The 23,956-nt window shown below is 45.5% G+C and overlaps 20 non-coding genes across 20 annotated transcripts; 8 read left to right on the top strand and 12 right to left on the bottom strand.

Moving 5' to 3' along the window:
- Positions 1-1,744: 1,744 nt before the first annotated feature.
- Positions 1,745-1,851, bottom strand: LOC146820540 (U6 spliceosomal RNA). The gene has a single exon (XR_014965242.1). It is a non-coding gene; the product is annotated as a U6 spliceosomal RNA (small nuclear RNA).
- A 778-nt stretch (positions 1,852-2,629) lies between these two features.
- TRNAR-ACG (transfer RNA arginine (anticodon ACG)) lies at positions 2,630-2,702 on the top strand. The gene has a single exon. It is a non-coding gene; the product is annotated as a tRNA-Arg (tRNA).
- A 1,009-nt stretch (positions 2,703-3,711) lies between these two features.
- Positions 3,712-3,818, bottom strand: LOC146820538 (U6 spliceosomal RNA). The gene has a single exon (XR_014965241.1). It is a non-coding gene; the product is annotated as a U6 spliceosomal RNA (small nuclear RNA).
- A 774-nt stretch (positions 3,819-4,592) lies between these two features.
- Positions 4,593-4,665, top strand: TRNAR-ACG (transfer RNA arginine (anticodon ACG)). The gene has a single exon. It is a non-coding gene; the product is annotated as a tRNA-Arg (tRNA).
- A 999-nt stretch (positions 4,666-5,664) lies between these two features.
- LOC146820536 (U6 spliceosomal RNA) lies at positions 5,665-5,771 on the bottom strand. Its single transcript, XR_014965409.1, has one exon. It is a non-coding gene; the product is annotated as a U6 spliceosomal RNA (small nuclear RNA).
- A 1,861-nt stretch (positions 5,772-7,632) lies between these two features.
- Positions 7,633-7,739, bottom strand: LOC146820535 (U6 spliceosomal RNA). Its single transcript, XR_014965240.1, has one exon. It is a non-coding gene; the product is annotated as a U6 spliceosomal RNA (small nuclear RNA).
- Positions 7,740-8,515: 776 nt separating this feature from the next.
- On the top strand, positions 8,516-8,588 carry TRNAR-ACG (transfer RNA arginine (anticodon ACG)). The gene has a single exon. It is a non-coding gene; the product is annotated as a tRNA-Arg (tRNA).
- Positions 8,589-9,597: 1,009 nt separating this feature from the next.
- LOC146820533 (U6 spliceosomal RNA) lies at positions 9,598-9,704 on the bottom strand. The gene has a single exon (XR_014965239.1). It is a non-coding gene; the product is annotated as a U6 spliceosomal RNA (small nuclear RNA).
- A 774-nt stretch (positions 9,705-10,478) lies between these two features.
- Positions 10,479-10,551, top strand: TRNAR-ACG (transfer RNA arginine (anticodon ACG)). The gene has a single exon. It is a non-coding gene; the product is annotated as a tRNA-Arg (tRNA).
- A 999-nt stretch (positions 10,552-11,550) lies between these two features.
- LOC146820531 (U6 spliceosomal RNA) lies at positions 11,551-11,657 on the bottom strand. Its single transcript, XR_014964391.1, has one exon. It is a non-coding gene; the product is annotated as a U6 spliceosomal RNA (small nuclear RNA).
- Positions 11,658-13,512: 1,855 nt separating this feature from the next.
- Positions 13,513-13,619, bottom strand: LOC146820530 (U6 spliceosomal RNA). The gene has a single exon (XR_014965238.1). It is a non-coding gene; the product is annotated as a U6 spliceosomal RNA (small nuclear RNA).
- A 776-nt stretch (positions 13,620-14,395) lies between these two features.
- TRNAR-ACG (transfer RNA arginine (anticodon ACG)) lies at positions 14,396-14,468 on the top strand. The gene has a single exon. It is a non-coding gene; the product is annotated as a tRNA-Arg (tRNA).
- Positions 14,469-15,477: 1,009 nt separating this feature from the next.
- LOC146820528 (U6 spliceosomal RNA) lies at positions 15,478-15,584 on the bottom strand. The gene has a single exon (XR_014965237.1). It is a non-coding gene; the product is annotated as a U6 spliceosomal RNA (small nuclear RNA).
- Positions 15,585-16,362: 778 nt separating this feature from the next.
- TRNAR-ACG (transfer RNA arginine (anticodon ACG)) lies at positions 16,363-16,435 on the top strand. The gene has a single exon. It is a non-coding gene; the product is annotated as a tRNA-Arg (tRNA).
- Positions 16,436-17,444: 1,009 nt separating this feature from the next.
- Positions 17,445-17,551, bottom strand: LOC146820526 (U6 spliceosomal RNA). The gene has a single exon (XR_014965236.1). It is a non-coding gene; the product is annotated as a U6 spliceosomal RNA (small nuclear RNA).
- Positions 17,552-19,399: 1,848 nt separating this feature from the next.
- Positions 19,400-19,506, bottom strand: LOC146820525 (U6 spliceosomal RNA). Its single transcript, XR_014965408.1, has one exon. It is a non-coding gene; the product is annotated as a U6 spliceosomal RNA (small nuclear RNA).
- Positions 19,507-20,282: 776 nt separating this feature from the next.
- Positions 20,283-20,355, top strand: TRNAR-ACG (transfer RNA arginine (anticodon ACG)). The gene has a single exon. It is a non-coding gene; the product is annotated as a tRNA-Arg (tRNA).
- A 1,009-nt stretch (positions 20,356-21,364) lies between these two features.
- LOC146820523 (U6 spliceosomal RNA) lies at positions 21,365-21,471 on the bottom strand. The gene has a single exon (XR_014965235.1). It is a non-coding gene; the product is annotated as a U6 spliceosomal RNA (small nuclear RNA).
- Positions 21,472-22,245: 774 nt separating this feature from the next.
- TRNAR-ACG (transfer RNA arginine (anticodon ACG)) lies at positions 22,246-22,318 on the top strand. The gene has a single exon. It is a non-coding gene; the product is annotated as a tRNA-Arg (tRNA).
- Positions 22,319-23,317: 999 nt separating this feature from the next.
- LOC146820521 (U6 spliceosomal RNA) lies at positions 23,318-23,424 on the bottom strand. The gene has a single exon (XR_014965407.1). It is a non-coding gene; the product is annotated as a U6 spliceosomal RNA (small nuclear RNA).
- Between the last annotated feature and the right edge of the window lie 532 nt (positions 23,425-23,956).

Below are 23,956 nucleotides of genomic sequence, written 5' to 3'. Positions count from 1 at the left end.
AAAATGAATGAAGAGTAACAATCCATTATTCTTCACTGCATTTGTGGTCCAAGACTTCACCAATTGGAAGTATGTAGATTATGCCAGGGTTGCAAAGGCTCATGGTTCAGGCTACAGACAAGGAACATTGTGACATCACGCTGCCTGTGGAACAGTGATATTAGAGGTGAAACAGCTGCACAGTAGGTTAGGTGAAGGGCTCTGAGAGTGGAAAGGCAGCATGCCTGGGTCCCTGGACAAGGTGAGCCTATGACAAGGTGTCTGAATTTTCGCCTGTATTGTAATATTAAACACTTTATTGTTGTACCCGCCTGCTGATTAAGAAGTCCTCAAGATCAGCTCCACACAGACGTGGAACTGATGATGTTAATGCAGACTATTTAAGAAACTGAGGCTGATCTAAAACATTTCCTTGGATCTAGGACCATTTCGCCTGACTTTTAGGTCCTTCCTCCTCCTAAAGTCCTTTGTATAAGTTAGGAACACCTGACAGAACAGAATTTCAGGAGGTCCCTCGGGTGGGTTTACTTGTGTCTTCTGGTTGTGAGCAGTAAACATGGCTAAAAAGGTTGATGGAATGGTGTTTTAAAACACACACACACACACACACACACACACAATTTCTGGTCCTCTTAAGGACAAAAGTATGGGTGTACCTACATGGGGCCAGTGGCGCAATGGATAACGCGTCTGACTACGGATCAGACGATTGTAGGTTTGATTCCTATCTGGCTCGAAAGGGTCATAGGTCCCTGTTTATGGTATTCCTGTGGAATTCTTATTTACCTCAGACTTGTTGTAGGTTCAATATTCTCGAGCACGACTCATCCAGCAGTCGTTCCATGGTAGGGCTGCAGTAATAGGACCACGGCTAGTTAAAAGTTTCTCATTTGCTGCTGGATTCTATGTGAAGGCCGTCATGTGGTGTGCTGCTTTTGTATTTCAACATGGGTCTCTGAGTCTCTAAACTAGGAAAAAATCTTGTTGAGAAAAGTGTGTGTGAGAGGATCTGTGGGTGCAGGCAGGTGTGTGCACTTGAGTGCTGACCCATTTACATGTGTGAGAGAGACAAGCAAATTGCCTGTGGGATGTAGGCCTACAACTGGAACCAAGCAGCCAGGCATAACCACAGGTAAGGAGAGAGGAAGGCAGTTCATTATTAGAGCAGGATCATGAGCATCTTGCCCTGCTCCCTTCTGCCCCGATCGGCCACGATCGGCCAAGACCTCTCTATTAGGGTGGAGGGTGAACATTTCTTGGACCTCAGAAACTGAGGGATGCAGGCCCAATATGTCCTCCAAGGGCCTAGAGGACCCGGTGCCCAATCATGCCTGGTGTTTTTCAGCTTACCCGACCAATCTGGTTGCAAGGCGGATTTTAACAGTACTGCTGAAAAGGGACTCCCAGACAGCCCTGAGGCCATCATTTGCATAGGCCCTCCCCTTCTCTTTGTCTTGCTTCCCACAAAGCAACGCATCGCTGGCAGCAGTATAGATTTGGGGGTTGTGAAGAATAATGACAGGGAGGCTGAAGAAGAGAAAGAAAAGTCCCAGAAGTCCTGCAGGCTTCCTTGCTAAATGCAGCTGGACACATAGAGTGCACCTTCTTTACTGCGAGCTAAATACATTAAAAATGTTGAGGAGAGAAAAATTGAAAAATACATATTAGGAGGAAAGCACTGGAACCTGCTTTATTATTTCAATTAGTCTTGAAAACATAGAACATTTCTCTCCTGAAAGCTGGTAAAAATATGGAACGCTTCACGAATTTGCGTGTCATCCTTGCGCAGGGGCCATGCTAATCTTCTCTGTATCGTTCCAATTTTAGTATATGTGCTGCCGAAGCGAGCACACTTCATTGATGAACCTACAATGTTTATAAACTCTCTAAATCTACAGTCTCTAGACATAGGGTGGCCTGGCAGAGATGCTCGGATGGCCTGTAAGCATTCAAATCTGAGCCAATGGGCAAAAATGAATGAAGAGTAACAATCCATTATTCTTCACTGCATTTGTGGTCCAAGACTTCACCAATTGGAAGTATGTAGATTATGCCAGGGTTGCAAAGGCTCATGGTTCAGGCTACAGACAAGGAACATTGTGACATCACGCTGCCTGTGGAACAGTGATATTAGAGGTGAAACAGCTGCACAGTAGGTTAGGTGAAGGGCTCTGAGAGTGGAAAGGCAGCATGCCTGGGTCCCTGGACAAGGTGAGCCTATGACAAGGTGTCTGAATTTTCGCCTGTATTGTAATATTAAACACTTTATTGTTGTACCCGCCTGCTGATTAAGAAGTCCTCAAGATCAGCTCCACACAGACGTGGAACTGATGATGTTAATGCAGACTATTTAAGAAACTGAGGCTGATCTAAAACATTTCCTTGGATCTAGGACCATTTCGCCTGACTTTTAGGTCCTTCCTCCTCCTAAAGTCCTTTGTATAAGTTAGGAACACCTGACAGAACAGAATTTCAGGAGGTCCCTCAGGTGGGTTTACTTGTGTCTTCTGGTTGTGAGCAGTAAACATGGCTAAAAAGGTTGATGGAATGGTGTTTTAAAACACACACACACACACACACACACAATTTCTGGTCCTCTTAAGGACAAAAGTATGGGTGTACCTACATGGGGCCAGTGGCGCAATGGATAACGCGTCTGACTACGGATCAGAAGATTGTAGGTTCGACTCCTATCTGGCTCGAAAGGGTCATAGGTCCCTGTTTTATGGTATTCCTGTGGAATTCTTATTTACCTCAGACTTGTTGTAGGTTCAATATTCTTGAGCACGACTCATCCAGCAGTCGTTCCATGGTAGGGCTGCAGTAATAGGACCACGGCTGGTTAAAAGTTTCCCATTTGCTGCTGGATTCTATGTGAAGGCCGTCATGTGGTGTGCTGCTTTTGTATTTCAACATGGGTCTCTGAGTCTCTAAACTAGGAAAAAATCTTGTTGAGAAAAGTGTGTGTGAGAGGATCTGTGGGTGCAGGCAGGTGTGTGCACTTGAGTGCTGACCCATTTACATGTGTGAGAGAGACAAGCAAATTGCCTGTGGGATGTAGGCCTACAACTGGAACCAAGCAGCCAGGCATAACCACAGGTAAGGAGAGAGGAAGGCAGTTCATTATTAGAGCAGGATCATGAGCATCTTGCCCTGCTCCCTTCTGCCCCGATCGGCCACGATCGGCCAAGACCTCTCTATTAGGGTGGAGGGTGAACATTTCTTGGACCTCAGAAACTGAGGGATGCAGGCCCAATATGTCCTCCAAGGGCCTAGAGGACCCGGTGCCCAATCATGCCTGGTGTTTTTCAGCTTACCCGACCAATCTGGTTGCAAGGCGGATTTTAACAGTACTGCTGAAAAGGGACTCCCAGACAGCCCTGAGGCCATCATTTGCATAGGCCCTCCCCTTCTCTTTGTCTTGCTTCCCACAAAGCAACGCATCGCTGGCAGCAGTATAGATTTGGGGGTTGTGAAGAATAATGACAGGGAGGCTGAAGAAGAGAAAGAAAAGTCCCAGAAGTCCTGCAGGCTTCCTTGCTAAATGCAGCTGGACACATAGAGTGCACCTTCTTTACTGCGAGGTAAATACATTAAAAATGTTGAGGAGAGAAAAATTGAAAAATACATATTAGGAGGAAAGCACTGGAACCTGCTTTATTATTTCAATTAGTCTTGAAAACATAGAACATTTCTCTCCTGAAAGCTGGTAAAAATATGGAACGCTTCACGAATTTGCGTGTCATCCTTGCGCAGGGGCCATGCTAATCTTCTCTGTATCGTTCCAATTTTAGTATATGTGCTGCCGAAGCGAGCACACTTCATTGATGAACCTACAATGTTTATAAACTCTCTAAATCTACAGTCTCTAGACATAGGGTGGCCTGGCAGAGATGCTCGGATGGCCTGTAAGCATTCAAATCTGAGCCAATGGGCAAAAATGAATGAAGAGTAACAATCCATTATTCTTCACTGCATTTGTGGTCCAAGACTTCACCAATTGGAAGTATGTAGATTATGCCAGGGTTGCAAAGGCTCATGGTTCAGGCTACAGACAAGGAACATTGTGACATCACGCTGCCTGTGGAACAGTGATATTAGAGGTGAAACAGCTGCACAGTAGGTTAGGTGAAGGGCTCTGAGAGTGGAAAGGCAGCATGCCTGGGTCCCTGGACAAGGTGAGCCTATGACAAGGTGTCTGAATTTTCACCTGTATTGTAATATTAAACACTTTATTGTTGTACCCGCCTGCTGATTAAGAAGTCCTCAAGATCAGCTCCACACAGACGTGGAACTGATGATGTTAATGCAGACTATTTAAGAAACTGAGGCTGATCTAAAACATTTCCTTGGATCTAGGACCATTTCGCCTGACTTTTAGGTCCTTCCTCCTCCTAAAGTCCTTTGTATAAGTTAGGAACACCTGACAGAACAGAATTTCAGGAGGTCCCTCAGGTGGGTTTACTTGTGTCTTCTGGTTGTGAGCAGTAAACATGGCTAAAAAGGTTGATGGAATGGTGTTTTAAAACACACACACACACACACACAATTTCTGGTCCTCTTAAGGACAAAAGTATGGGTGTACCTACATGGGGCCAGTGGCGCAATGGATAACGTGTCTGACTACGGATCAGAAGATTGTAGGTTCGACTCCTATCTGGCTCGAAAGGGTCATAGGTCCCTGTTTTATGGTATTCCTGTGGAATTCTTATTTACCTCAGACTTGTTGTAGGTTCAATATTCTTGAGCACGACTCATCCAGCAGTCGTTCCATGGTAGGGCTGCAGTAATAGGACCACGGCTGGTTAAAAGTTTCCCATTTGCTGCTGGATTCTATGTGAAGGCCGTCATGTGGTGTGCTGCTTTTGTATTTCAACATGGGTCTCTGAGTCTCTAAACTAGGAAAAAATCTTGTTGAGAAAAGTGTGTGTGAGAGGATCTGTGGGTGCAGGCAGGTGTGCGCACTTGAGTGCTGACCCATTTACATGTGTGAGAGAGACAAGCAAATTGCCTGTGGGATGTAGGCCTACAACTGGAACCAAGCAGCCAGGCATAACCACAGGTAAGGAGAGAGGAAGGCAGTTCATTATTAGAGCAGGATCATGAGCATCTTGCCCTGCTCCCTTCTGCCCCGATCGGCCAAGACCTCTCTATTAGGGTGGAGGGTGAACATTTCTTGGACCTCAGAAACTGAGGGATGCAGGCCCAATATGTCCTCCAAGGGCCTAGAGGACCCGGTGCCCAATCATGCCTGGTATTTTTCAGCTTACCAGACCAATCTGGTTGCAAGGCGGATTTTAACAGTACTGCTGAAAAGGGACTCCCAGACAGCCCTGAGGCCATCATTTGCATAGGCCCTCCCCTTCTCTTTGTCTTGCTTCCCACAAAGCAACGCATCGCTGGCAGCAGTATAGATTTGGGGGTTGTGAAGAATAATGACAGGGAGGCTGAAGAAGAGAAAGAAAAGTCCCAGAAGTCCTGCAGGCTTCCTTGCTAAATGCAGCTGGACACATAGAGTACACCTTCTTTACTGCGAGGTAAATACATTAAAAATGTTGAGGAGAGAAAAATTGAAAAATACATATTAGGAGGAAAGCACTGGAACCTGCTTTATTATTTCAATTAGTCTTGAAAACATAGAACATTTCTCTCCTGAAAGCTGGTAAAAATATGGTACGCTTCACGAATTTGCGTGTCATCCTTGCGCAGGGGCCATGCTAATCTTCTCTGTATCGTTCCAATTTTAGTATATGTGCTGCCGAAGCGAGCACACTTCAGTGATGAACCTACAATGTTTATATACTCTCTAAATCTACAGTCTCTAGACATAGGGTGGCCTGGCAGAGATGCTCGGATGGCCTGTAAGCATTCAAATCTGAGCCAATGGGCAAAAATGAATGAAGAGTAACAATCCATTATTCTTCACTGCATTTGTGGTCCAAGACTTCACCAATTGGAAGTATGTAGATTATGCCAGGGTTGCAAAGGCTCATGGTTCAGGCTACAGACAAGGAACATTGTGACATCACGCTGCCTGTGGAACAGTGATATTAGAGGTGAAACAGCTGCACAGTAGGTTAGGTGAAGGGCTCTGAGAGTGGAAAGGCAGCATGCCTGGGTCCCTGGACAAGGTGAGCCTATGACAAGGTGTCTGAATTTTCGCCTGTATTGTAATATTAAACACTTTATTGTTGTACCCGCCTGCTGATTAAGAAGTCCTCAAGATCAGCTCCACACAGACGTGGAACTGATGATGTTAATGCAGACTATTTAAGAAACTGAGGCTGATCTAAAACATTTCCTTGGATCTAGGACCATTTCGTCTGACTTTTAGGTCCTTCCTCCTCCTAAAGTCCTTTGTATAAGTTAGGAACACCTGACAGAACAGAATTTCAGGAGGTCCCTCAGGTGGGTTTACTTGTGTCTTCTGGTTGTGAGCAGTAAACATGGCTAAAAAGGTTGATGGAATGGTGTTTTAAAACACACACACACACACACACACACACAATTTCTGGTCCTCTTAAGGACAAAAGTATGGGTGTACCTACATGGGGCCAGTGGCGCAATGGATAACGCGTCTGACTACGGATCAGACGATTGTAGGTTTGATTCCTATCTGGCTCGAAAGGGTCATAGGTCCCTGTTTATGGTATTCCTGTGGAATTCTTATTTACCTCAGACTTGTTGTAGGTTCAATATTCTCGAGCACGACTCATCCAGCAGTCGTTCCATGGTAGGGCTGCAGTAATAGGACCACGGCTAGTTAAAAGTTTCCCATTTGCTGCTGGATTCTATGTGAAGGCCGTCATGTGGTGTGCTGCTTTTGTATTTCAACATGGGTCTCTGAGTCTCTAAACTAGGAAAAAATCTTGTTGAGAAAAGTGTGTGTGAGAGGATCTGTGGGTGCAGGCAGGTGTGTGCACTTGAGTGCTGACCCATTTACATGTGTGAGAGAGACAAGCAAATTGCCTGTGGGATGTAGGCCTACAACTGGAACCAAGCAGCCAGGCATAACCACAGGTAAGGAGAGAGGAAGGCAGTTCATTATTAGAGCAGGATCATGAGCATCTTGCCCTGCTCCCTTCTGCCCTGATCGGCCACGATCGGCCAATACCTCTCTATTAGGGTGGAGGGTGAACATTTCTTGGACCTCAGAAACTGAGGGATGCAGGCCCAATATGTCCTCCAAGGGCCTAGAGGACCCGGTGCCCAATCATGCCTTGTGTTTTTCAGCTTACCCGACCAATTTGGTTGCAAGGCGGATTTTAACATTACTGCTGAAAAGGGACTCCCAGACAGCCCTGAGGCCATCATTTGCATAGGCCCTCCCCTTCTCTTTGTCTTGCTTCCCACAAAGCAACGCATCGCTGGCAGCAGTATAGATTTGGGGGTTGTGAAGAATAATGACAGGGAGGCTGAAGAAGAGAAAGAAAAGTCCCAGAAGTCCTGCAGGCTTCCTTGCTAAATGCAGCTGGACACATAGAGTGCACCTTCTTTACTGCGAGGTAAATACATTAAAAATGTTGAGGAGAGAAAAATTGAAAAATACATATTAGGAGGAAAGCACTGGAACCTGCTTTATTATTTCAATTAGTCTTGAAAACATAGAACATTTCTCTCCTGAAAGCTGGTAAAAATATGGAACGCTTCACGAATTTGCGTGTCATCCTTGCGCAGGGGCCATGCTAATCTTCTCTGTATCGTTCCAATTTTAGTATATGTGCTGCCGAAGCGAGCACACTTCATTGATGAACCTACAATGTTTATAAACTCTCTAAATCTACAGTCTCTAGACATAGGGTGGCCTGGCAGAGATGCTCGGATGGCCTGTAAGCATTCAAATCTGAGCCAATGGGCAAAAATGAATGAAGAGTAACAATCCATTATTCTTCACTGCATTTGTGGTCCAAGACTTCACCAATTGGAAGTATGTAGATTATGCCAGGGTTGCAAAGGCTCATGGTTCAGGCTACAGACAAGGAACATTGTGACATCAAGCTGCCTGTGGAACAGTGATATTAGAGGTGAAACAGCTGCACAGTAGGTTAGGTGAAGGGCTCTGAGAGTGGAAAGGCAGCATGCCTGGGTCCCTGGACAAGGTGAGCCTATGACAAGGTGTCTGAATTTTCGCCTGTATTGTAATATTAAACACTTTATTGTTGTACCCGCCTGCTGATTAAGAAGTCCTCAAGATCAGCTCCACACAGACGTGGAACTGATGATGTTAATGCAGACTATTTAAGAAACTGAGGCTGATCTAAAATATTTCCTTGGATCTAGGACCATTTCGCCTGACTTTTAGGTCCTTCCTCCTCCTAAAGTCCTTTGTATAAGTTAGGAACACCTGACAGAACAGAATTTCAGGAGGTCCCTCAGGTGGGTTTACTTGTGTCTTCTGGTTGTGAGCAGTAAACATGGCTAAAAAGGTTGATGGAATGGTGTTTTAAAACACACACACACACACACACACAATTTCTGGTCCTCTTAAGGACAAAAGTATGGGTGTACCTACATGGGGCCAGTGGCGCAATGGATAACGCGTCTGACTACGGATCAGAAGATTGTAGGTTCGACTCCTATCTGGCTCGAAAGGGTCATAGGTCCCTGTTTTATGGTATTCCTGTGGAATTCTTATTTACCTCAGACTTGTTGTAGGTTCAATATTCTTGAGCACGACTCATCCAGCAGTCGTTCCATGGTAGGGCTGCAGTAATAGGACCACGGCTGGTTAAAAGTTTCCCATTTGCTGCTGGATTCTATGTGAAGGCCGTCATGTGGTGTGCTGCTTTTGTATTTCAACATGGGTCTCTGAGTCTCTAAACTAGGAAAAAATCTTGTTGAGAAAAGTGTGTGTGAGAGGATCTGTGGGTGCAGGCAGGTGTGTGCACTTGAGTGCTGACCCATTTACATGTGTGAGAGAGACAAGCAAATTGCCTGTGGGATGTAGGCCTACAACTGGAACCAAGCAGCCAGGCATAACCACAGGTAAGGAGAGAGGAAGGCAGTTCATTATTAGAGCAGGATCATGAGCATCTTGCCCTGCTCCCTTCTGCCCCGATCGGCCACGATCGGCCAAGACCTCTCTATTAGGGTGGAGGGTGAACATTTCTTGGACATCAGAAACTGAGGGATGCAGGCCCAATATGTCCTGCAAGGGCCTAGAGGACCCGGTGCCCAATCATGCCTGGTGTTTTTCAGCTTACCCGACCAATCTGGTTGCAAGGCGGATTTTAACAGTACTGCTGAAAAGGGACTCCCAGACAGCCCTGAGGCCATCATTTGCATAGGCCCTCCCCTTCTCTTTGTCTTGCTTCCCACAAAGCAACGCATCGCTGGCAGCAGTATAGATTTGGGGGTTGTGAAGAATAATGACAGGGAGGCTGAAGAAGAGAAAGAAAAGTCCCAGAAGTCCTGCAGGCTTCCTTGCTAAATGCAGCTGGACACATAGAGTGCACCTTCTTTACTGCGAGGTAAATACATTAAAAATGTTGAGGAGAGAAAAATTGAAAAATACATATTAGGAGGAAAGCACTGGAACCTGCTTTATTATTTCAATTAGTCTTGAAAACATAGAACATTTCTCTCCTGAAAGCTGGTAAAAATATGGAACGCTTCACGAATTTGCGTGTCATCCTTGCGCAGGGGCCATGCTAATCTTCTCTGTATCGTTCCAATTTTAGTATATGTGCTGCCGAAGCGAGCACACTTCATTGATGAACCTACAATGTTTATAAACTCTCTAAATCTACAGTCTCTAGACATAGGGTGGCCTGGCAGAGATGCTCGGATGGCCTGTAAGCATTCAAATCTGAGCCAATGGGCAAAAATGAATGAAGAGTAACAATCCATTATTCTTCACTGCATTTGTGGTCCAAGACTTCACCAATTGGAAGTATGTAGATTATGCCAGGGTTGCAAAGGCTCATGGTTCAGGCTACAGACAAGGAACATTGTGACATCACGCTGCCTGTGGAACAGTGATATTAGAGGTGAAACAGCTGCACAGTAGGTTAGGTGAAGGGCTCTGAGAGTGGAAAGGCAGCATGCCTGGGTCCCTGGACAAGGTGAGCCTATGACAAGGTGTCTGAATTTTCACCTGTATTGTAATATTAAACACTTTATTGTTGTACCCGCCTGCTGATTAAGAAGTCCTCAAGATCAGCTCCACACAGACGTGGAACTGATGATGTTAATGCAGACTATTTAAGAAACTGAGGCTGATCTAAAACATTTCCTTGGATCTAGGACCATTTCGCCTGACTTTTAGGTCCTTCCTCCTCCTAAAGTCCTTTGTATAAGTTAGGAACACCTGACAGAACAGAATTTCAGGAGGTCCCTCAGGTGGGTTTACTTGTGTCTTCTGGTTGTGAGCAGTAAACATGGCTAAAAAGGTTGATGGAATGGTGTTTTAAAACACACACACACACACACACAATTTCTGGTCCTCTTAAGGACAAAAGTATGGGTGTACCTACATGGGGCCAGTGGCGCAATGGATAACGTGTCTGACTACGGATCAGAAGATTGTAGGTTCGACTCCTATCTGGCTCGAAAGGGTGATAGGTCCCTGTTTTATGGTATTCCTGTGGAATTCTTATTTACCTCAGACTTGTTGTAGGTTCAATATTCTTGAGCACGACTCATCCAGCAGTCGTTCCATGGTAGGGCTGCAGTAATAGGACCACGGCTGGTTAAAAGTTTCCCATTTGCTGCTGGATTCTATGTGAAGGCCGTCATGTGGTGTGCTGCTTTTGTATTTCAACATGGGTCTCTGAGTCTCTAAACTAGGAAAAAATCTTGTTGAGAAAAGTGTGTGTGAGAGGATCTGTGGGTGCAGGCAGGTGTGCGCACTTGAGTGCTGACCCATTTACATGTGTGAGAGAGACAAGCAAATTGCCTGTGGGATGTAGGCCTACAACTGGAACCAAGCAGCCAGGCATAACCACAGGTAAGGAGAGAGGAAGGCAGTTCATTATTAGAGCAGGATCATGAGCATCTTGCCCTGCTCCCTTCTGCCCCGATCGGCCAAGACCTCTCTATTAGGGTGGAGGGTGAACATTTCTTGGACCTCAGAAACTGAGGGATGCAGGCCCAATATGTCCTCCAAGGGCCTAGAGGACCCGGTGCCCAATCATGCCTGGTATTTTTCAGCTTACCAGACCAATCTGGTTGCAAGGCGGATTTTAACAGTACTGCTGAAAAGGGACTCCCAGACAGCCCTGAGGCCATCATTTGCATAGGCCCTCCCCTTCTCTTTGTCTTGCTTCCCACAAAGCAACGCATCGCTGGCAGCAGTATAGATTTGGGGGTTGTGAAGAATAATGACAGGGAGGCTGAAGAAGAGAAAGAAAAGTCCCAGAAGTCCTGCAGGCTTCCTTGCTAAATGCAGCTGGACACATAGAGTACACCTTCTTTACTGCGAGGTAAATACATTAAAAATGTTGAGGAGAGAAAAATTGAAAAATACATATTAGGAGGAAAGCACTGGAACCTGCTTTATTATTTCAATTAGTCTTGAAAACATAGAACATTTCTCTCCTGAAAGCTGGTAAAAATATGGTACGCTTCACGAATTTGCGTGTCATCCTTGCGCAGGGGCTATGCTAATCTTCTCTGTATCGTTCCAATTTTAGTATATGTGCTGCCGAAGCGAGCACACTTCAGTGATGAACCTACAATGTTTATAAACTCTCTAAATCTACAGTCTCTAGACATAGGGTGGCCTGGCAGAGATGCTCGGATGGCCTGTAAGCATTCAAATCTGAGCCAATGGGCAAAAATGAATGAAGAGTAACAATCCATTATTCTTCACTGCATTTGTGGTCCAAGTCTTCACCAATTGGAAGTATGTAGATTATGCCAGGGTTGCAAAGGCTCATGGTTCAGGCTACAGACAAGGAACATTGTGACATCACGCTGCCTGTGGAACAGTGATATTAGAGGTGAAACAGCTGCACAGTAGGTTAGGTGAAGGGCTCTGAGAGTGGAAAGGCAGCATGCCTGGGTCCCTGGACAAGGTGAGCCTATGACAAGGTGTCTGAATTTTCGCCTGTATTGTAATATTAAACACTTTATTGTTGTACCCGCCTGCTGATTAAGAAGTCCTCAAGATCAGCTCCACACAGACGTGGAACTGATGATGTTAATGCAGACTATTTAAGAAACTGAGGCTGATCTAAAACATTTCCTTGGATCTAGGACCATTTCGCCTGACTTTTAGGTCCTTCCTCCTCCTAAAGTCCTTTGTATAAGTTAGGAACACCTGACAGGAATTTCAGGAGGTCCCTCAGGTGGGTTTACTTGTGTCTTCTGGTTGTGAGCAGTAAACATGGCTAAAAAGGTTGATGGAATGGTGTTTTAAAACACACACACACACACACACACACACACACACACAATTTCTGGTCCTCTTAAGGACAAAAGTATGGGTGTACCTACATGGGGCCAGTGGCGCAATGGATAACGCGTCTGACTACGGATCAGACGATTGTAGGTTTGATTCCTATCTGGCTCGAAAGGGTCATAGGTCCCTGTTTATGGTATTCCTGTGGAATTCTTATTTACCTCAGACTTGTTGTAGGTTCAATATTCTCGAGCACGACTCATCCAGCAGTCGTTCCATGGTAGGGCTGCAGTAATAGGACCACGGCTGGTTAAAAGTTTCCCATTTGCTGCTGGATTCTATGTGAAGGCCGTCATGTGGTGTGCTGCTTTTGTATTTCAACATGGGTCTCTGAGTCTCTAAACTAGGAAAAAATCTTGTTGAGAAAAGTGTGTGTGAGAGGATCTGTGGGTGCAGGCAGGTGTGTGCACTTGAGTGCTGACCCATTTACATGTGTGAGAGAGACAAGCAAATTGCCTGTGGGATGTAGGCCTACAACTGGAACCAAGCAGCCAGGCATAACCACAGGTAAGGAGAGAGGAAGGCAGTTCACTATTAGAGCAGGATCATGAGCATCTTGCCCTGCTCCCTTCTGCCCCGATCGGCCACGACCTCTCTATTAGGGTGGAGGGTGAACATTTCTTGGACCTCAGAAACTGAGGGATGCAGGCCCAATATGTCCTCCAAGGGCCTAGAGGACCCGGTGCCCAATCATGCCTGGTGTTTTTCAGCTTACCCGACCAATCTGGTTGCAAGGCGGATTTTAACAGTACTGCTGAAAAGGGACTCCCAGACAGCCCTGAGGCCATCATTTGCATAGGCCCTCCCCTTCTCTTTGTCTTGCTTCCCACAAAGCAACGCATCGCTGGCAGCAGTATAGATTTGGGGGTTGTGAAGAATAATGACAGGGAGGCTGAAGAAGAGAAAGAAAAGTCCCAGAAGTCCTGCAGGCTTCCTTGCTAAATGCAGCTGGACACATAGAGTGCACCTTCTTTACTGCGAGGTAAATACATTAAAAATGTTGAGGAGAGAAAAATTGAAAAATACATATTAGGAGGAAAGCACTGGAACCTGCTTTATTATTTTAATTGGTCTTGAAAACATAGAACATTTCTCTCCTGAAAGCTGGTAAAAATATGGAACGCTTCACGAATTTGCGTGTCATCCTTGCGCAGGGGCCATGCTAATCTTCTCTGTATCGTTCCAATTTTAGTATATGTGCTGCCGAAGCGAGCACACTTTATTGATGAACCTACAATGTTTATAAACTCTCTAAATCTACAGTCTCTAGACATAGGGTGGCCTGGAAGAGATGCTCGGATGGCCTGTAAGCATTCAAATCTGAGCCAATGGGCAAAAATGAATGAAGAGTAACAATCCATTATTCTTCACTGCATTTGTGGTCCAAGACTTCACCAATTGGAAGTATGTAGATTATGCCAGGGTTGCAAAGGCTCATGGTTCAGGCTACAGACAAGGAACATTGTGACATCACGCTGCCTGTGGAACAGTGATATTAGAGGTGAAACAGCTGCACAGTAGGTTAGGTGAAGGGCTCTGAGAGTGGAAAGGCAGCATGCCTGGGTCCCTGGACAAGGTGAGCCTATGACAAGGTGTCTGAATTTTCGCCTGTATTGTAATATTAAACACTTTATTGTTGTACCCGCCTGCTGATTAAGAAGTCCTCAAGATCAGCTCCACACAGACGTGGAACTGATGATGTTAATGCAGACTATTTAAGAAACTGAGGCTGATCTAAAACATTTCCTTGGATCTAGGACCATTTCGCCTGACTTTTAGGTCCTTCCTCCTCCTAAAGTCCTTTGTATAAGTTAGGAACACCTGACAGAACAGAATTTCAGGAGGTCCCTCAGGTGGGTTTACTTGTGTCTTCTGGTTGTGAGCAGTAAACATGGCTAAAAAGGTTGATGGAATGGTGTTTTAAAACACACACACACACACACACACAATTTCTGGTCCTCTTAAGGACAAAAGTATGGGTGTACCTACATGGGGCCAGTGGCGCAATGGATAACGCGTCTGACTACGGATCAGAAGATTGTAGGTTCGACTCCTATCTGGCTCGAAAGGGTCATAGGTCCCTGTTTTATGGTATTCCTGTGGAATTCTTATTTACCTCAGACTTGTTGTAGGTTCAATATTCTTGAGCACGACTCATCCAGCAGTCGTTCCATGGTAGGGCTGCAGTAATAGGACCACGGCTGGTTAAAAGTTTCCCATTTGCTGCTGGATTCTATGTGAAGGCCGTCATGTGGTGTGCTGCTTTTGTATTTCAACATGGGTCTCTGAGTCTCTAAACTAGGAAAAAATCTTGTTGAGAAAAGTGTGTGTGAGAGGATCTGTGGGTGCAGGCAGGTGTGTGCACTTGAGTGCTGACCCATTTACATGTGTGAGAGAGACAAGCAAATTGCCTGTGGGATGTAGGCCTACAACTGGAACCAAGCAGCCAGGCATAACCACAGGTAAGGAGAGAGGAAGGCAGTTCATTATTAGAGCAGGATCATGAGCATCTTGCCCTGCTCCCTTCTGCCCCGATCGGCCACGATCGGCCAAGACGTCTCTATTAGGGTGGAGGGTGAACATTTCTTGGACCTCAGAAACTGAGGGATGCAGGCCCAATATGTCCTCCAAGGGCCTAGAGGACCCGGTGCCCAATCATGCCTGGTGTTTTTCAGCTTACCCGACCAATCTGGTTGCAAGGCGGATTTTAACAGTACTGCTGAAAAGGGACTCCCAGACAGCCCTGAGGCCATCATTTGCATAGGCCCTCCCCTTCTCTTTGTCTTGCTTCCCACAAAGCAACGCATCGCTGGCAGCAGTATAGATTTGGGGGTTGTGAAGAATAATGACAGGGAGGCTGAAGAAGAGAAAGAAAAGTCCCAGAAGTCCTGCAGGCTTCCTTGCTAAATGCAGCTGGACACATAGAGTGCACCTTCTTTACTGCGAGGTAAATACATTAAAAATGTTGAGGAGAGAAAAATTGAAAAATACATATTAGGAGGAAAGCACTGGAACCTGCTTTATTATTTTAATTAGTCTTGAAAACATAGAACATTTCTCTCCTGAAAGCTGGTAAAAATATGGAACGCTTCACGAATTTGCGTGTCATCCTTGCGCAGGGGCCATGCTAATCTTCTCTGTATCGTTCCAATTTTAGTATATGTGCTGCCGAAGCGAGCACACTTTATTGATGAACCTACAATGTTTATAAACTCTCTAAATCTACAGTCTCTAGACATAGGGTGGCCTGGCAGAGATGCTCGGATGGCCTGTAAGCATTCAAATCTGAGCCAATGGGCAAAAATGAATGAAGAGTAACAATCCATTATTCTTCACTGCATTTGTGGTCCAAGACTTCACCAATTGGAAGTATGTAGATTATGCCAGGGTTGCAAAGGCTCATGGTTCAGGCTACAGACAAGGAACATTGTGACATCACGCTGCCTGTGGAACAGTGATATTAGAGGTGAAACAGCTGCACAGTAGGTTAGGTGAAGGGCTCTGAGAGTGGAAAGGCAGCATGCCTGGGTCCCTGGACAAGGTGAGCCTATGACAAGGTGTCTGAATTTTCGCCTGTATTGTAATATTAAACACTTTATTGTTGTACCCGCCTGCTGATTAAGAAGTCCTCAAGATCAGCTCCACACAGACGTGGAACTGATGATGTTAATGCAGACTATTTAAGAAACTGAGGCTGATCTAAAACATTTCCTTGGATCTAGGACCATTTCGCCTGACTTTTAGGTCCTTCCTCCTCCTAAAGTCCTTTGTATAAGTTAGGAACACCTGACAGAACAGAATTTCAGGAGGTCCCTCAGGTGGGTTTACTTGTGTCTTCTGGTTGTGAGCAGTAAACATGGCTAAAAAGGTTGATGGAATGGTGTTTTAAAACACACACACACACACACACACACAATTTCTGGTCCTCTTAAGGACAAAAGTATGGGTGTACCTACATGGGGCCAGTGGCGCAATGGATAACGCGTCTGACTACGGATCAGAAGATTGTAGGTTTGATTCCTATCTGGCTCGAAAGGGTCATAGGTCCATGTTTTATGGTATTCCTGTGGAATTCTTATTTACCTCAGACTTGTTGTAGGTTCAATATTCTCGAGCACGACTCATCCAGCAGTCGTTCCATGGTAGGGCTGCAGTAATAGGACCACGGCTAGTTAAAAGTTTCCCATTTGCTGCTGGATTCTATGTGAAGGCCGTCATGTAGTGTGCTGCTTTTGTATTTCAACATGGGTCTCTGAGTCTCTAAACTAGGAAAAAATCTTGTTGAGAAAAGTGTGTGTGAGAGGATCTGTGGGTGCAGGCAGGTGTGTGCACTTGAGTGCTGACCCATTTACATGTGTGAGAGAGACAAGCAAATTGCCTGTGGGATGTAGGCCTACAACTGGAACCAAGCAGCCAGGCATAACCACAGGTAAGGAGAGAGGAAGGCAGTTCATTATTAGAGCAGGATCATGAGCATCTTGCCCTGCTCCCTTCTGCCCTGATCGGCCACGATCGGCCAATACCTCTCTATTAGGGTGGAGGGTGAACATTTCTTGGACCTCAGAAACTGAGGGATGCAGGCCCAATATGTCCTCCAAGGGCCTAGAGGACCCGGTGCCCAATCATGCCTTGTGTTTTTCAGCTTACCCGACCAATTTGGTTGCAAGGCGGATTTTAACATTACTGCTGAAAAGGGACTCCCAGACAGCCCTGAGGCCATCATTTGCATAGGCCCTCCCCTTCTCTTTGTCTTGCTTCCCACAAAGCAACGCATCGCTGGCAGCAGTATAGATTTGGGGGTTGTGAAGAATAATGACAGGGAGGCTGAAGAAGAGAAAGAAAAGTCCCAGAAGTCCTGCAGGCTTCCTTGCTAAATGCAGCTGGACACATAGAGTGCACCTTCTTTACTGCGAGGTAAATACATTAAAAATGTTGAGGAGAGAAAAATTGAAAAATACATATTAGGAGGAAAGCACTGGAACCTGCTTTATTATTTCAATTAGTCTTGAAAACATAGAACATTTCTCTCCTGAAAGCTGGTAAAAATATGGAACGCTTCACGAATTTGCGTGTCATCCTTGCGCAGGGGCCATGCTAATCTTCTCTGTATCGTTCCAATTTTAGTATATGTGCTGCCGAAGCGAGCACACTTCATTGATGAACCTACAATGTCTATAAACTCTCTAAATCTACAGTCTCTAGACATAGGGTGGCCTGGCAGAGATGCTCGGATGGCCTGTAAGCATTCAAATCTGAGCCAATGGGCAAAAATGAATGAAGAGTAACAATCCATTATTCTTCACTGCATTTGTGGTCCAAGACTTCACCAATTGGAAGTATGTAGATTATGCCAGGGTTGCAAAGGCTCATGGTTCAGGCTACAGACAAGGAACATTGTGACATCAAGCTGCCTGTGGAACAGTGATATTAGAGGTGAAACAGCTGCACAGTAGGTTAGGTGAAGGGCTCTGAGAGTGGAAAGGCAGCATGCCTGGGTCCCTGGACAAGGTGAGCCTATGACAAGGTGTCTGAATTTTCGCCTGTATTGTAATATTAAACACTTTATTGTTGTACCCGCCTGCTGATTAAGAAGTCCTCAAGATCAGCTCCACACAGACGTGGAACTGATGATGTTAATGCAGACTATTTAAGAAACTGAGGCTGATCTAAAACATTTCCTTGGATCTAGGACCATTTCGCCTGACTTTTAGGTCCTTCCTCCTCCTAAAGTCCTTTGTATAAGTTAGGAACACCTGACAGAACAGAATTTCAGGAGGTCCCTCAGGTGGGTTTACTTGTGTCTTCTGGTTGTGAGCAGTAAACATGGCTAAAAAGGTTGATGGAATGGTGTTTTAAAACACACACACACACACACACACAATTTCTGGTCCTCTTAAGGACAAAAGTATGGGTGTACCTACATGGGGCCACTGGCGCAATGGATAACGCGTCTGACTACGGATCAGAAGATTGTAGGTTCGACTCCTATCTGGCTCGAAAGGGTCATAGGTCCCTGTTTTATGGTATTCCTGTGGAATTCTTATTTACCTCAGACTTGTTGTAGGTTCAATATTCTTGAGCACGACTCATCCAGCAGTCGTTCCATGGTAGGGCTGCAGTAATAGGACCACGGCTGGTTAAAAGTTTCCCATTTGCTGCTGGATTCTATGTGAAGGCCGTCATGTGGTGTGCTGCTTTTGTATTTCAACATGGGTCTCTGAGTCTCTAAACTAGGAAAAAATCTTGTTGAGAAAAGTGTGTGTGAGAGGATCTGTGGGTGCAGGCAGGTGTGTGCACTTGAGTGCTGACCCATTTACATGTGTGAGAGAGACAAGCAAATTGCCTGTGGGATGTAGGCCTACAACTGGAACCAAGCAGCCAGGCATAACCACAGGTAAGGAGAGAGGAAGGCAGTTCATTATTAGAGCAGGATCATGAGCATCTTGCCCTGCTCCCTTCTGCCCCGATCGGCCAAGACCTCTCTATTAGGGTGGAGGGTGAACATTTCTTGGACCTCAGAAACTGAGGGATGCAGGCCCAATATGTCCTCCAAGGGCCTAGAGGACCCGGTGCCCAATCATGCCTGGTATTTTTCAGCTTACCAGACCAATCTGGTTGCAAGGCGGATTTTAACAGTACTGCTGAAAAGGGACTCCCAGACAGCCCTGAGGCCATCATTTGCATAGGCCCTCCCCTTCTCTTTGTCTTGCTTCCCACAAAGCAACGCATCGCTGGCAGCAGTATAGATTTGGGGGTTGTGAAGAATAATGACAGGGAGGCTGAAGAAGAGAAAGAAAAGTCCCAGAAGTCCTGCAGGCTTCCTTGCTAAATGCAGCTGGACACATAGAGTACACCTTCTTTACTGCGAGGTAAATACATTAAAAATGTTGAGGAGAGAAAAATTGAAAAATACATATTAGGAGGAAAGCACTGGAACCTGCTTTATTATTTCAATTAGTCTTGAAAACATAGAACATTTCTCTCCTGAAAGCTGGTAAAAATATGGTACGCTTCACGAATTTGCGTGTCATCCTTGCGCAGGGGCCATGCTAATCTTCTCTGTATCGTTCCAATTTTAGTATATGTGCTGCCGAAGCGAGCACACTTCAGTGATGAACCTACAATGTTTATAAACTCTCTAAATCTACAGTCTCTAGACATAGGGTGGCCTGGCAGAGATGCTCGGATGGCCTGTAAGCATTCAAATCTGAGCCAATGGGCAAAAATGAATGAAGAGTAACAATCCATTATTCTTCACTGCATTTGTGGTCCAAGACTTCACCAATTGGAAGTATGTAGATTATGCCAGGGTTGCAAAGGCTCATGGTTCAGGCTACAGACAAGGAACATTGTGACATCACGCTGCCTGTGGAACAGTGATATTAGAGGTGAAACAGCTGCACAGTAGGTTAGGTGAAGGGCTCTGAGAGTGGAAAGGCAGCATGCCTGGGTCCCTGGACAAGGTGAGCCTATGACAAGGTGTCTGAATTTTCGCCTGTATTGTAATATTAAACACTTTATTGTTGTACCCGCCTGCTGATTAAGAAGTCCTCAAGATCAGCTCCACACAGACGTGGAACTGATGATGTTAATGCAGACTATTTAAGAAACTGAGGCTGATCTAAAACATTTCCTTGGATCTAGGACCATTTCGCCTGACTTTTAGGTCCTTCCTCCTCCTAAAGTCCTTTGTATAAGTTAGGAACACCTGACAGAACAGAATTTCAGGAGGTCCCTCAGGTGGGTTTACTTGTGTCTTCTGGTTGTGAGCAGTAAACATGGCTAAAAAGGTTGATGGAATGGTGTTTTAAAACACACACACACACACACACACAATTTCTGGTCCTCTTAAGGACAAAAGTATGGGTGTACCTACATGGGGCCAGTGGCGCAATGGATAACGCGTCTGACTACGGATCAGAAGATTGTAGGTTCGACTCCTATCTGGCTCGAAAGGGTCATAGGTCCCTGTTTTATGGTATTCCTGTGGAATTCTTATTTACCTCAGACTTGTTGTAGGTTCAATATTCTTGAGCACGACTCATCCAGCAGTCGTTCCATGGTAGGGCTGCAGTAATAGGACCACGGCTGGTTAAAAGTTTCCCATTTGCTGCTGGATTCTATGTGAAGGCCGTCATGTGGTGTGCTGCTTTTGTATTTCAACATGGGTCTCTGAGTCTCTAAACTAGGAAAAAATCTTGTTGAGAAAAGTGTGTGTGAGAGGATCTGTGGGTGCAGGCAGGTGTGTGCACTTGAGTGCTGACCCATTTACATGTGTGAGAGAGACAAGCAAATTGCCTGTGGGATGTAGGCCTACAACTGGAACCAAGCAGCCAGGCATAACCACAGGTAAGGAGAGAGGAAGGCAGTTCATTATTAGAGCAGGATCATGAGCATCTTGCCCTGCTCCCTTCTGCCCCGATCGGCCACGATCGGCCAAGACCTCTCTATTAGGGTGGAGGGTGAACATTTCTTGGACCTCAGAAACTGAGGGATGCAGGCCCAATATGTCCTGCAAGGGCCTAGAGGACCCGGTGCCCAATCATGCCTGGTGTTTTTCAGCTTACCCGACCAATCTGGTTGCAAGGCGGATTTTAACAGTACTGCTGAAAAGGGACTCCCAGACAGCCCTGAGGCCATCATTTGCATAGGCCCTCCCCTTCTCTTTGTCTTGCTTCCCACAAAGCAACGCATCGCTGGCAGCAGTATAGATTTGGGGGTTGTGAAGAATAATGACAGGGAGGCTGAAGAAGAGAAAGAAAAGTCCCAGAAGTCCTGCAGGCTTCCTTGCTAAATGCAGCTGGACACATAGAGTGCACCTTCTTTACTGCGAGGTAAATACATTAAAAATGTTGAGGAGAGAAAAATTGAAAAATACATATTAGGAGGAAAGCACTGGAACCTGCTTTATTATTTCAATTAGTCTTGAAAACATAGAACATTTCTCTCCTGAAAGCTGGTAAAAATATGGAACGCTTCACGAATTTGCGTGTCATCCTTGCGCAGGGGCCATGCTAATCTTCTCTGTATCGTTCCAATTTTAGTATATGTGCTGCCGAAGCGAGCACACTTCATTGATGAACCTACAATGTTTATAAACTCTCTAAATCTACAGTCTCTAGACATAGGGTGGCCTGGCAGAGATGCTCGGATGGCCTGTAAGCATTCAAATCTGAGCCAATGGGCAAAAATGAATGAAGAGTAACAATCCATTATTCTTCACTGCATTTGTGGTCCAAGACTTCACCAATTGGAAGTATGTAGATTATGCCAGGGTTGCAAAGGCTCATGGTTCAGGCTACAGACAAGGAACATTGTGACATCACGCTGCCTGTGGAACAGTGATATTAGAGGTGAAACAGCTGCACAGTAGGTTAGGTGAAGGGCTCTGAGAGTGGAAAGGCAGCATGCCTGGGTCCCTGGACAAGGTGAGCCTATGACAAGGTGTCTGAATTTTCACCTGTATTGTAATATTAAACACTTTATTGTTGTACCCGCCTGCTGATTAAGAAGTCCTCAAGATCAGCTCCACACAGACGTGGAACTGATGATGTTAATGCAGACTATTTAAGAAACTGAGGCTGATCTAAAACATTTCCTTGGATCTAGGACCATTTCGCCTGACTTTTAGGTCCTTCCTCCTCCTAAAGTCCTTTGTATAAGTTAGGAACACCTGACAGAACAGAATTTCAGGAGGTCCCTCAGGTGGGTTTACTTGTGTCTTCTGGTTGTGAGCAGTAAACATGGCTAAAAAGGTTGATGGAATGGTGTTTTAAAACACACACACACACACACACAATTTCTGGTCCTCTTAAGGACAAAAGTATGGGTGTACCTACATGGGGCCAGTGGCGCAATGGATAACGTGTCTGACTACGGATCAGAAGATTGTAGGTTCGACTCCTATCTGGCTCGAAAGGGTGATAGGTCCCTGTTTTATGGTATTCCTGTGGAATTCTTATTTACCTCAGACTTGTTGTAGGTTCAATATTCTTGAGCACGACTCATCCAGCAGTCGTTCCATGGTAGGGCTGCAGTAATAGGACCACGGCTGGTTAAAAGTTTCCCATTTGCTGCTGGATTCTATGTGAAGGCCGTCATGTGGTGTGCTGCTTTTGTATTTCAACATGGGTCTCTGAGTCTCTAAACTAGGAAAAAATCTTGTTGAGAAAAGTGTGTGTGAGAGGATCTGTGGGTGCAGGCAGGTGTGCGCACTTGAGTGCTGACCCATTTACATGTGTGAGAGAGACAAGCAAATTGCCTGTGGGATGTAGGCCTACAACTGGAACCAAGCAGCCAGGCATAACCACAGGTAAGGAGAGAGGAAGGCAGTTCATTATTAGAGCAGGATCATGAGCATCTTGCCCTGCTCCCTTCTGCCCCGATCGGCCAAGACCTCTCTATTAGGGTGGAGGGTGAACATTTCTTGGACCTCAGAAACTGAGGGATGCAGGCCCAATATGTCCTCCAAGGGCCTAGAGGACCCGGTGCCCAATCATGCCTGGTATTTTTCAGCTTACCAGACCAATCTGGTTGCAAGGCGGATTTTAACAGTACTGCTGAAAAGGGACTCCCAGACAGCCCTGAGGCCATCATTTGCATAGGCCCTCCCCTTCTCTTTGTCTTGCTTCCCACAAAGCAACGCATCGCTGGCAGCAGTATAGATTTGGGGGTTGTGAAGAATAATGACAGGGAGGCTGAAGAAGAGAAAGAAAAGTCCCAGAAGTCCTGCAGGCTTCCTTGCTAAATGCAGCTGGACACATAGAGTACACCTTCTTTACTGCGAGGTAAATACATTAAAAATGTTGAGGAGAGAAAAATTGAAAAATACATATTAGGAGGAAAGCACTGGAACCTGCTTTATTATTTCAATTAGTCTTGAAAACATAGAACATTTCTCTCCTGAAAGCTGGTAAAAATATGGTACGCTTCACGAATTTGCGTGTCATCCTTGCGCAGGGGCCATGCTAATCTTCTCTGTATCGTTCCAATTTTAGTATATGTGCTGCCGAAGCGAGCACACTTCAGTGATGAACCTACAATGTTTATAAACTCTCTAAATCTACAGTCTCTAGACATAGGGTGGCCTGGCAGAGATGCTCGGATGGCCTGTAAGCATTCAAATCTGAGCCAATGGGCAAAAATGAATGAAGAGTAACAATCCATTATTCTTCACTGCATTTGTGGTCCAAGACTTCACCAATTGGAAGTATGTAGATTATGCCAGGGTTGCAAAGGCTCATGGTTCAGGCTACAGACAAGGAACATTGTGACATCACGCTGCCTGTGGAACAGTGATATTAGAGGTGAAACAGCTGCACAGTAGGTTAGGTGAAGGGCTCTGAGAGTGGAAAGGCAGCATGCCTGGGTCCCTGGACAAGGTGAGCCTATGACAAGGTGTCTGAATTTTCGCCTGTATTGTAATATTAAACACTTTATTGTTGTACCCGCCTGCTGATTAAGAAGTCCTCAAGATCAGCTCCACACAGACGTGGAACTGATGATGTTAATGCAGACTATTTAAGAAACTGAGGCTGATCTAAAACATTTCCT

The sequence above is a fragment of the Triturus cristatus genome, chromosome 6 (assembly GCF_964204655.1).
Source record: "Triturus cristatus chromosome 6, aTriCri1.1, whole genome shotgun sequence".
NCBI lineage: Eukaryota > Metazoa > Chordata > Amphibia > Caudata > Salamandridae > Triturus > Triturus cristatus.
Note: the sequence above shows the minus strand (reverse complement) of the source record. Positions and strands in the feature narration are given on the sequence as shown.